The 12,959-nt window shown below is 47.4% G+C and overlaps 1 long non-coding RNA gene across 1 annotated transcript; it reads left to right on the plus strand.

Moving 5' to 3' along the window:
* Positions 1-3,692: 3,692 nt before the first annotated feature.
* LOC149341974 (uncharacterized) lies at positions 3,693-5,231 on the plus strand. Its single transcript, XR_016282658.1, has 2 exons — positions 3,693-4,138; positions 4,590-5,231. It is a non-coding gene; the product is annotated as an uncharacterized LOC149341974 (long non-coding RNA).
* Positions 5,232-12,959: the final 7,728 nt, after the last annotated feature.

Here is a 12,959-nt window from a genome sequence, read left to right on the forward strand (position 1 = left end):
GACGCCTCTGCACGTTCTCTGGCCAGCAGGAACTCCACGACTACACGTAAAGCGGCCATGACGGCCTTGCCTCGGCGACTGATTGGAAAGTTGCGTGCATGCATTTGAAATATGTACTTAGGACAAACACGAAAACAAAAACAAAACTACAAGAAAAGAGCGCCCCAGAACGTCTTGCCTCAGGAGCTTAGGAGGAGGAAGAAGGACAAGGAAGTCAACGTTCACCCAGCGAGCATTACAGTTCTGCAGAGCTGACTGCTTAGGTTTGTAAGTGGCATGAGAAACTGCCTTTGCCAACTCATTAAAAAGAAGGACGGTCTGTTGTTCCGGGTGCGGACATGCTTTCTTGCATGAGGAGGCAAAACGCGCCATCTTTTATAATTTAAATACAACACGGTTGCGCACGCCTACATGACAGAAGGGAAGCTTACATTTACTTATTTATTTATTTGATACGATCAATTCTTTTAGGGATCTTAACCGAAAGGACAACAAAGTAGAACAACACCCAGAGAGAGAGAGAGAGAGAGAGAGAGAGAAAAGGACGGAAAGGCAGGGAGGTTAACTAGGCGATGCCCAGTTGGCTACCCTACACTTGGGGAGGGGAACAAAGGGGAAAAAAAGGAAAAAGAGCGGCAAGGAAATGAGTCTTCTAAGTGACCAGCGACCACTATGTCACAGGGACAGAGGGCGCGCACTGAAAACTTAAAGATTATAGGCGGGAATGCAACTCCGAGTCCCTTAGGAAATTCAGGAGCGCTTTCACCGCTTTCCGTTGTCTGGAAGGTTGTGTCCAAGGCCCCAGAACGTTAGACTCTGTTAAAGGACGCGAGTCCAAGCGGAGCAGAGAAGCAGCTAGGCAACCGCGCTCTCGCTCAAAACGAGGGCAGTCACAGAGGAGGTGGCTAATCGTCTCGTCACAACCACACTGGCCACACGCAGGAGAGTCAGCCATTGAGATGAGATGGGAATAGGCGTTTGTGAACGCCACTCCCAGCCACAGGCGGCACAACAGCGTAGCATCACTCCGGGGGGAGGCCGAATGGTATATGGTGTTGGAGCAAGAGGTTGAAGTGATGCGAGCGGGGTGTCCAACCTCCAGGGGCAGACCACGACGTTACAGTCAGGTTTCGGGCGAGCAGTTGAAGGTGCCTTGCTGCAATTACAATTATGAATGATTCAAAGTGCACAAGATTACATTGCATGAGGTTATACATCATCAGTACAGAAGTTAACAATAAGAATGCGGAGCACGTGACAAAAAATTTGGCTGCACAAATAATTATAACCCAAAATGCACAACCAAGGAAGTAACACATTCACAACGACAAATCAGACAAATCACAGAGATAACTACTCACAATGACAAATCCCAGAGATAAATACTGAGATTTAAGTAGTTAGTTTTCAACAAGCGCGATAAAGGAATTTATTGATGAACTCTTAACAGTGCACAGGTTCAAAGTGCCCCATTACTCTGGACCCGATGTATTTCTCAGCGTTAGCAGCAATGGGCGCGTAGAACATAAAAGTTTAAGAAGTTGCTCCTCCTGCGGAGTTTGTGCCGTAGACGCACCCAGATCATGCGGGATCTCTGCGTCTCCTCCACTGTGGGGTAACACATTGGTGAGAACGATACTTGAAAGAACTGCGATGTGCCTGTAGCTCTCCTTATATGTCATCATCACCATTGCCAGTTATGCTTTGTCTGAAACAGAGAAAAAGCTTCTGCCATTGACTTGAAATCTCCTAAACCAGCTCCTTTCCTGGTATGCCACTTCGCTAGGAACCTGTCTAGAAAGATGTGGTCGTCTGATTCCAGCGCCTCATGGTTCCGGAACGGTGGCGCGAGTTTTGAGTGAATTCAGAAGCGGCTTCAAATGTATTAAGTGTCCTTGCACTATTTTTCATAAAAAAGCAGCGACGCGACATTTACTCAATGGGATTTACCAGGCTATAGAATAAAACGTGCCATCAGGGCAAAATTTGTTCCGAGTTTTTATCTTTGTCCAAGGCTTCACCAATGGAGTGATTCTTTTTCTTCAATTCTATTCCAACGTTCTCATCCGCCGCGCCTTCTGCCAGAGCCTGGTAAAGCCGGACGTTTGGTCTCGCTTGAGGCAAAGATGGAAATGAGTAATTCTAATGGAATTGGAATATAATTGTTGTAATATCGCTGGCCGGATCGGGATAGAATTGTTCTAATAACTCGGTCCTGATCCGACCGACTTGGCCGAGGTTAGCTGGTGAGAAAACAACTACACGAAATGTTTGCGCTCACAGGTGACCTGAAAAGCCCGCGAGGCGAAGTGCTCCGGCTGACGTCGCTCTGCCTATACTCTGCTCGTTAACCAACGTGTCTCAACTGTTAAGCAGAACAACACCGTCACTCGAGCGCCAGCCTGCATGTCGCGAGCACGCTCCATTTCTTTCACTGCCGCCGCAAAGTGCCGCAGTGCTCGGAAGAAAGCGACGATAGCACGATTCGATGCCCGCGCAAATTGTTTTTCGTGGATGGCAAGGTCGGCGATTCTATCCGACCACGTCGGCCGTCGGAGAGGGACTGCGGTAGGGCTCCCTCGCCCTCTCAGTAACGGCGCGAGATGCCTCACTGCTCACAGCCACCTTGCCCCCAATCCGAATTGATTTCGCGCGCCTGCTTATAGCGTGAAGCCGGCGCTCTTTTCTTTCTCCTCAGTGTATTCGTGAAGGAGTTTTGCTGCTGTCGCGGCCGTTACTCGCTAAGGGCGCAGCGCAATGCAAATACTGTATCCGCGAGAGATGGCAATGCGCCTATGGTTTTCGTGACAAGCTTGATTATCATTTTTCTCAATTTTTTTCCCCTGCTCCAAAAGGAAAAAAAAAGTTAAAATGCCATGAGGGAAATAGATTATGAAAGTATACTGGGGTATCATATCAGGTAATGAGGCGTGCAGCACATTGCGCGTGTAATCAAGTGTAATTAAAAGTTTTTACGACGCAAGCAAATATGCCTTTCGTTTTCGCTACAGCAACTTCCATTGGAGTTGTTCTTTAAAACGTAGTATGAGCGAAGACATAGAGTAGTAAAGGGCCTCAGGAGATTTTCTACCATGTTCGGGTTCTTTACCTTCCGGTAGACAGGAAGTTTAGCGTTGCGCTCATGAGAAGCCTCCCTATGCTAAATATGGTCTATAGACAGTCACCAGACTTCTTAAAGACTTATTAAGGCGAAAGCCTTTAATGCCTCATCGTTGTAAGCAGCAGTTGTCGACAGAAAATGTCACGCTTTTCAATTGGTCGAAACGGCCGTGACGTCACAGTGCGCGAATTTCAAACGGGGCCAATTGTACTTTGCCTAGTAACCATGCAACCAATTGAAGGGATCGTATAGTGATGCTCCAAGTAAGTGGGACTGAGCTTACTTAATTGCTTACTTAACCAATTAGCCTAATTAACCTTTCCAGTCAGACCAGATAAACAAATAAAAACGAGTAGAAAATTCGTCGAGCTCGGGAATCGAACCCCGGTCTTCGGCGTGCGAGACGAGCATGCTATCCACTCCGCCATGCCATTTCGATGGTTTGGAATGATCTAAGGCGCGTCTAGTGAATACGGTGTCTTCGCTCACTCTCATCCTTCTCCCTTCCCTTCCGGCGAGGTTTAGGCAACACCACCTAGACGACTTAAGGCCTCTGCGCTGAGAGCTGACGTCACAGCAACGTCACAAGGATGAGGCCGGTGTCGCGACGCGGCTCTGCTCCTCCAGAGCGGGCGCGCATCGAGGCACCCTAGCCGTGGAAGTCGCGACGGGGCGCGAGAAACCGGTCTGCCCCAAGCATGCCTTCCTTGAATTCCTAGACGGGAATCGGGAAGCCACTGCACGTGGCTCCGGCAGGAGCGGTCAGTCGCCTTTCGTGTCCGATGGTGTGTTCACGGCTTATTTGGCTGCCGTCTATTTCTTCTCTGCGCGAGTGCTGTGATGACGCTTCGACATTAACGCAAAAATGCCGAACAAATGTTGTGTGCCTCAGTGCTAGGTAACTATAAAACGGGACCAAAGGTTCATGTGTTTAAGTTCCCGCAAGAAAAAGCGCTGCAGCAATCATGGATACGTGCCATTCCACGGAAAAACTTCGTCCCTTCTGAGCATTCCAGGGTAAGAGATGAATAATTTTTTCCATTCGTCCTCTTTTGTAGCTTTTAATTGTAGCACCGTTAAACTTGCAAAACGTTTTGGGTACTGTTACGTTCTGTGCGAGCCGAGTGAGGCGCGCGCCGGCGTTCTGGGCCAGGGGAGTGAGACGCGCGCCGGCGTTCTGGACCAGCCGAGTGGGACGCGTGTCGGCGTTCTAGGCGAGCCGAGTGGGACGCGCGCCGGCGTTTGGGGATGCTATACAAACGCCACGGCAGAGGGCTGCGCCGCTCTTTCCTGCCCGTCTGCCAAATTGGAATAAAGGCGTTCCAGACAACCTTCGGTGTCGCCGCTTGCTCGTCCGTCGATTCGCCCGAAACGTAACAGTACCTTCTAAATGTGTATTTAATATTTGATCACGGTTTCTTATTTGTAGCAGGCAGTTACTTATATTAGACAAATATTTCTTTTTTAGGTCTGTGAGCATCACTTCACAGACGACGACATCGTGCGAGAGGCGTCATGTGTCGGCGATGCTACAGGTCGAGTGACGACAGCAGAGTTATCGCATCTGCGCCTTAGGTCAGGTGCAAATCCATCATTATTTCCAGGCTGCCCTAGTTACCTGTCAAGCACAAAGACTTTAAGAGAGGAGCCAGAGGCGAAGCGAACACGCCTGGAAGCTGCTTCAATGCGAAGAGGAATTTCTGAGTCAATTCAGACAGACATTTCGCAATGCCGAGGAAGCGGACAAAATCACCACCTTAAGGGAGCCCGAACCAGCGCCGTCTAGTCACCGAACTCATATTACAGCTGCTTGCAGATCAAGAGTCATCAGATTTTGACACCTGCGAAGATGGGCACACAGTTGAGCTTCTGTTGAAGCATGTGTTGTGGAGCAGTACTAACATTCTGCTCAAAAACTTCAGCCGCAAGCTCAACGATGATGTAGCCGATGCAAATGCTAAGGCTAAGGAAAGAAAAGCTGCAACGCTTTCAAGGAAGTGAAAAGTTGTTTGTTTGTTTGTTGCTGGTGACTTTTAAATGTATATATTATTCCGCATCAAGAACAGTGTTACAATAATCGAAATGTAAATAAATGTTTTGTACCTGTAAATCTCTCCACTGATGTCTCAACTTGAGCAAAAACAATCTTTTGCAGCCAACTGTGCTGCCGCCTCATATCCTCGCGCAGTAAAAAAGAAACATGCATGCTCCTCGGAAAAACCGGTGAGGCCCCATCCCTGTGACGTCACTGGAGGAGCACTGAGGCCTTAAGTTCGTCTAGGTGGTGTTGGTTTAGGTGTCCACCGAGATATGAGGGAGATACATTTCCTTTCCTCAAAAACCAATTTACCGACGAGCGAGGCGTAGAACCGAATGCGCGATGGCGTTCTATGGACTCCCTGGCAGCGTTGCAAGACGCTGTCGCGTTCCACTCCTAGAGGCGAAGCTTAACATCTTAACCACACATCAGTGACCACACTTAAGGTAAAAAAAGTGCCCCCTTGAATTTTGACGGGTGTCCACCGAGATATGTGAGACAGTTCTTTCCTCAAATACAATTTTCATTTCCTTCATTACGGGCCCTCTTTGTCTTCTTTCACTCCCACTTCCTCCCTTCCTCTGCGGTGCTGTTCAGGTGTCCACCGAGATGACACAATTTCTGCGCCATTTCCTTTCCTCAAAAAGCGTTGCGTTCAAAGGGCAAGGCATCGCGCCGAACAGGTGGTGGCGTTCCGTGGACTCCCTGCCAGCGCTACAACACGCTGTCGCGTTCCACACCTAAAGGCGAAGCTTAAGCGTCATTAATTAGCACTTGATTAGTATTCAGGCATTAATCAATAATTAACCATTAATTAGTGATTTGTCATCACAGTAATTAGTACTCAATTATATGTGACGCCACCAGTTCCACTGAAGCAGTCAAAGTGGTGCGGAAAACGCTTTCGCCTCTAGGCACTTTAGACAGCCAAAGTGCCCCCTGAATTTTTTGCCTTCCTATAGATATTTATTTTTGTCTATTCGTAGTCTACAGACTGTTTATAGACCGTTTATAGACACAAGTCTGCTGAAAGTGTATGGTAATAAATTAGTAGATTGTCTATAGACTTTTATATACAGCATTAGTATTGACTAAGACTGTTCTCTAGGATTTGTCTATAGAGAGTCGATAGACTTTATTCACAGAAGTATACGAACAGTATATAACTGTCCAAATATTTTTAAGCATGAAATGCTTTTAGCCCCCGTTGTCGGCAGTGTGGTGACGTCACGCCGAGACCGAGAGCCATCATACGGGCACTGAAATCCAGTCATCCGGGCACTGAAATCCACTCATCCGGGCACTGAATTCCAGTCATCCGGGCACTGAATTCCAGTCATCCGGGCACTGAATTCGTCATCCGAGCTCTGAAGCGAGAACATCCGGGCACCGTACGAGACTTAACGAGATTTAACGAGACTCTCTAAGCCCTCCTACGCGACCGGCATGCAAGCGCCGGTTGGTCTCCAAAGGAGTCACAAAAAATAACTGCTGCCAATGCTTCTCAATGTTTATCAAGATATCAGTCGCTGTGCGTTTGGTAATGCACGGAATTATAATTTCCGATTTCTAATAACGCGTGCAAAAAGCACATAAATGCCACGATACACTTCGTTGTCATACGTGATCTCTTAGGGGCTTCGCGCATCGAAGCAAAGCCGCGCAGGCGCACAGGGGCCCGGGGTAGAAGCGCTGCGTTCAAAGGGCAAGGCATCGCGCCGAACGGGTGGTGGCGTTCCTCCCTTCCATTACGGTCGGTTCGGGTGTCCACCGAGATGGCAGAGAATTACTGCGCCATTTCCTTTCCTCAAAAAACCTTGCGTTCAAATGGCAAGGCATCGCGCTGAACGGGTGCTGGCGTTCCTCCCTTCCTGTACGGTGCGGTTCGGGTGTCCACCGAGATGACATTAGGCCAGTAAACATTTCATGCTTACTCTACTCTTGGTTACGGGAGAGGCAGAGATTTTTTTTGTAAGTAATAGTCTATGAGATGCTTCAACAGCTGCCCTTGTGGTGTTTAAAATGTAAATTTCAAAGATAATTGCTTATAATCGTAACAACGTTTTATGCATTGTTTCTGTTACCGGCACTGACGAGCAGATATCGGGTATTTGAGTGGTAAACTGGCACCATGAAGCTATGGTCGGCCGAACCTATATGCGTAAGCACACTGGTGCGTTCACACAGTTGTGGAAAATCTGCACGCATGGGAAGCAAGTAACGATTACATAGCCGCAGGAACTGAGATATGGAGCGGAGTAGTCTAGACACAATTAAGCAGTTTGAAAATCAGGTATTTGGACGTGCAGCGGTGTCTGACTTGATCCGCAGCGCGCCAGTGGTCGTAACAGCCCATGATGGTGGTCTGCGGTTACAGAGTGGTGAACCAGGATGATAACTGAAGGGGGAAGAATCTGGGCATATGCAGTTGTTATCAGCTGCTTATGGAAACACTTATCACGGTGTGCGCCTTCCATCGCCACCTGGCGGCTAGTCCGAGGGCAAATGGAAGGAACTTCTTACATCCGCTCGGTACCTGCGCCCGGTTAACATCAAATACTTGATTTGGGTCTGACTTAACGTCGTCCATGCTGCTTACTGCATGAACCGTCGCTCAACATCCTAGCTTCGGTACTTATATTTACCCGCAAATGCAATTCCTACACACACACACACACACACACACCCACAAATACCGGCTGAGGAGTTGGAGGTATTCCCTTCTCACTGGCATACAGGCTTGTGGTGGTTTATGGCACTAGCGCATTTACCGTTGTACACGTGCGCATACGCGCATACCCACAAGCAAAGGAAACGTTGTCTTCATTGAGGTATTGTACACGCTGATGGCATTTTTTTTGTCAGTCAGCCTCCAGTCAAGCTGTCGCATTGTATAGTATCCGCTCCTACTCAAGCCTATTAAACACGGTTGACCTTCGGACATCAGGAAGAAAATAAAAACAAAAGAAAATCATTCTACGCCTTTCGAGCCTCGAACAAACCCGTCGACCTCTCGATTCCAGGGGCCGTATATTATAAGATGTCCAATTTCTATTGTACATTTCGCGTCCATTTGGTTCTCTATTTTTGGTCAGTCAGATGTACCCGCGTTTCTAGCTTCCGTGGGATGCGACCTGGCCATTGGTCGGTTGGCGACTGGACCCCGCCATTGGCTGCTGTATGTAGCCAATGGTGAGCTCCGGTTGACGACCACCCTACTGCCGGGTCGCTTCCCACAGGTGCTTGAATGCCGCGGGTATATCTGAGCGACCAATGGACCCAAATGAACGAAAAACGGACAATGAGAAATGAACGGATTATAAATACGGCCTCAGGACTGGTACTTTACTGACAGAACAACAAGTTCTAAAGTGCCAGCAAGTTCTAGGAGGGGGTGGTAGTGTTCGCTTATCGTGGGAAGTGCGGGGAATGGCGAAAAATTTTGAGCTTCACAATGAATCGAGCAGCAATAATGCATGCGGATGCGCCGTAGCGGATATATGCGCTTCCTTTTGAAGCGTAAGCTAGAACAGCAAATAACCGTCTTTAGGCTTATGGACACTTCATACTTTAATCAGTTTTATGTCCAGCGATAGGCTGCTTTTAATATGTAGTCAGTGCAGCCAGTGTGCTGTCCTGCAGGCTCAAACTACTTTCTTTTTTACATTCGGAAGCCTTTTTTTTCTTTGGCAAGAATCAGATACGCCGATATCATATTACTCTAAAATCACGAAGCCCTTGATGTGAGCTATAATATTTGACCTCAATAAGAAGCCAGTATAAATATGGGGCCAGATATCGCCAGTCAGCTTGCCTTGAGAATCGTAATTGCAAAACGTGTAGGGGAGTTTTCCTTGGCCGCTGCAACCCATGCATGAATTGCTTTGCTTAGCAGTATCTTTGACTCATTACTAGTTACTGCTTGAAACAGTGAAATACAGCGTACATTTATCCGAAGAATTCGTCATGATTGAAGAAAAAAGAACGACAAAAAGAAAAGAGCGCAGGCGGTGGCAACGTTTTTCTCGTTACCCTAATTACATTCAGTATCCCATCCTGTCCGGTGCACTCAGGGGCAGCCACGCCGCGTATGCAGAATAGGCGGGCTGAGCACGCTCCAAGAAAGTGCGCGGTTTTACAATTACGCTCGTACCACCCAGAGATGCAAGCCGGCCGTTCCTGGGTGAAATCGCTTCAAGAAAAAAACTGACTGACTACGGGCTTTGCCCTGCATGAAACAGGTCGTGCCTACGGTATCTGCCTCTTTGCTGTGGGGAAAAACGACCTGTTTTTTAGCTTCCTTTCGATGGTTCTCGTCCATGCCAGGTAATCTGTACGCTTCTCCGATGCGGACCGCCCCTGGGTCGACTACCGGATGTAAAAGATTGGATCTCGGGGCCGCACTGCGCGCACTTTGTTGGACTTACTTTGGGAATCCGGCGCTTAGCCATACCTGTAGGATACTACTTTATGCAAAAGACATGCTGTCACAATAACAATAAAAAATACACCGACTGCTTTACGACAGTGCCTTAGCCGGTAGCAGCTCCCTCAGTTCGCCGATGAAGACCTATGCGCCGCTGTCACTACACCACGTGACGCAACGGCTCCTACCACATGCTGCAGTGCAAGAACGAGATTTGCGAAGCACTGCCCAGACTGTCGTACACCCTGTATACCGACCACGACGCACGGGTTCAACACGAACACTATCCCTGTAGGGCACCGACCAGCGCCTCTTCCAAGACGGCAAAATTGAGTCACGAATGCCATAAACGTACAACAGCGCATTGATATCCCCGTGTACACATTTGGCGAAACTTTTCCCGTACTGCTTTTCTCACGGTTTGCTGTGCAAGACGCGCTCGCCTCTGGTAGCTCTGCAGACATGGGGGAGTTAACTACATTGTATCCCAGAAGACTGAACGATTTTCTTCTTTCATAGATGGCTTGTGTCAAGTCTGCCAAACGCCACATCCAGCGTTTGTATTTTCACACTAAGTGAAGGATAACTCTGAAACAATACGGGTCATGGGAAAAGGCCAGTTGAACACGGAATGGCCTCAGACAGGAGACGCTACAGGGTTAAGCAAAAAGTACACAAAATGCTTAGGTTACTCGAGTATCAAGTTCACAACGCACCAGTCTTGCGAATGTATCCAGAGGACTCTTTTACGAACGAAGGGCGTCGATAAAAGGAACGTGCTTATCGAGGCCATGGCGCCTGATCTCATGTCCAGCTGCGCATACTGGCACCCAGTATGTCTTCTATAAAGGGAAACGAAAACACTTTACTAATTAACCCCGGACATTGCCAGTTTGAAGTCATGCCTGGATTAAAAGCTGGCAAAAAGGACCAATTTGTATGCGAAGAATGTACCTGATGAGGAGGTCCCTTAATCGAGGTCATGCCGATATGTGGGGGGAGAGAAGACATGCGGAAATTGTAGATACGAGTATCCCATATGAGGCGCCATGCAACAAGGTCGCATCTAATCGCACTTTGCTTTTAACGCGATTTTATGCTTTGTGATTCCCATATACACACCGAAGGCGAACATTCTTGGCTATAAGCTGGAGAGGCGTGGTCAGTTTAACGAAAGAACGTTGCAAAAATTGGTGCGAAAGAAAGCGATGTGTTTTTGTCATCTATGTTTTGGAGTTCCTTGGTTTCTTTTTTATTGCATCGCTGCCTTTGATGAATTTGCTGATTTTTATTCGACATATGGGTGAAAGATCTTCGGAAGTCTGTTAATATACCTTCAGTATACCAAATGTTTCGAGGAAGGTGATCAGTAATTTTTAAAAGTACGGTTTATGAGGTAAAGGGAAGCTATTTGCGGCATAGCCATTGCAGTGCGGACGGACGTCAAAAAACAGGCGAATCATGTTAAATACTAAAGGTTTAATTGAATGCTGATAGTTAACTTTTTAACTATTGTCGACAGGTGGCCGCTTGCAATTAGTGATTTGTAGCCGACCGTTAGTAATAACTATATCCATTTTTAGAATTTCGAATATGCGAATCTGCTTGTCGCTACGCAGCAAGCAGATTCCGCGCTACACAGGTCCTTGTCGTGTATTACGGGCAGTGACCGACGTAACGTACGAGATCACACCGCTCCAGCCAAAGTCCCCGTCCGCTCTACTGACATCCGAAGTCGTTCATGTGGCTCGCCTCAAGCCCTATCACCCACCCTCGACATCGCACGCCTAACACGCACCGGGACGTTGCCTTCAGCCGATGGGGATAGTGTTACCGGTGATCTGGTTACTGAATAAGTGAACGAATCGTGAACGAAGAAGTGGCGGTGCGCTGGACGACGACGACGTTGACAGTGGGTAGCTGGGCCCTCGGAGTGTGAGCTGAGTGCTGGCCATCTCAGAGCAGCCGCCAATATATAGACTTACCGTAACGGTAATGCCGTAACATCCCCGTAACAATATTCTGGGTCTTCGTGGTGCATGAAATCGAAACCGCGTGGCCGATGCGGGCATACAGCCACACCCACATGCTCGCGTCACTCAAGGGGGCAGTCACGTGGTTTACTCTGTCCCGCCTCTCTCCTGCTACCTTGCTTTCTAAGCGAATTAAGCTGAGTCACTGGCTGCCGCACTTGGCGAACGAGTTTCTTGACCTGAATGGCCTGAATGCACGGCTGGCGGCTTGGACTAGTTACAGTGGTGAGCTGTTTGCATCTTGCGATTTTTGTTTATCTGTGTATCAGTGTTATCCTGCCCATTCCAACATACCAAGAGCATGAACTGGCATCACCGTCCTTGTTGCTAGGAAAGCACCGGCAGGTGAAGTTCTTGTCGTTCCGGCATTTGTAAAATGAAGTAACGCGGGTACTGTTCTTTTTTTTTCTTTTCATTTTTGCCGTGCAGGTAATTTTGGGGCAAGAAATGCGCTCTCAACGGTTGTTTTCCTTGCGCTGGCACTTTAAACACAGTAAATTATCTGCATGTTTTATTCATTTCACACGACGTTCTGTTTTTTCTGGTTCGAAAATTGATGGTTTGATAATACCTTTTGCTCGAAAGGTGTTTCTTGCGCCACCTGCACTTCGTTGCCTTCGTTCTTCTTTCCAATTTATTCTTTGTATTTTTTTAAATAGTTTTTTATAGGCTTTGAAATTTTTTAAAGCCTCCGCCAAGATTGCTCAATAACTATAGCGTTCACAACAATAGCATGAGTATGTAAGGACATGAACAGGGTTAATTGGTTTTACGTTATAATTAACAAGGCAGTGACTCGTTCGTATTCAACAAAACGTGAGTAAATAAACGACATGTATAAAGTATTCTGTGCTGATGTCTTTTTCCAAGCGATCGTTTGTAAAATAAAAAGAAAAGAAAACACAGGACCTAACAGTACTCCGATATGAGTTCATGGATTGTTTTTGCAAGCTACGCAGAGCACCTTTACAAGACTGAAGTGCAATAACGTATGTTAGTGGCAATTAGGCGGGCGGCAATGACGCTCAAGCGGTTAACCTTGAGCGTTTAAAAACGGTGTCCGATTTATTCGACAGTGCAACCATAAGGAATAAAAATTTATCTATAAGAATCTATTTATTACATGGCAGAAAATTTGCGCGTGTGGAAGAAAAAAATGTGTGTGTCTCAGTCAGCAATTACGCTGGGTGTACTATCGCGATGAAAAGAGACGCGAACAACGCAACGCCTACGCTCTCCGCGGTTCGAATTTCTTTTCATGGCGCTTGTACCTGATTGGTAAGAAAAAGACCTTAAAAGTGCCCTGGAATGCATCACGGAAGCATCTAGCGTATTCTTGCT

The sequence above is a fragment of the Amblyomma mixtum genome, chromosome 5 (genome assembly GCF_055824585.1).
Source record: "Amblyomma mixtum isolate Tamu chromosome 5, ASM5582458v1, whole genome shotgun sequence".
In the NCBI taxonomy this organism is placed as follows: domain Eukaryota; kingdom Metazoa; phylum Arthropoda; class Arachnida; order Ixodida; family Ixodidae; genus Amblyomma; species Amblyomma mixtum.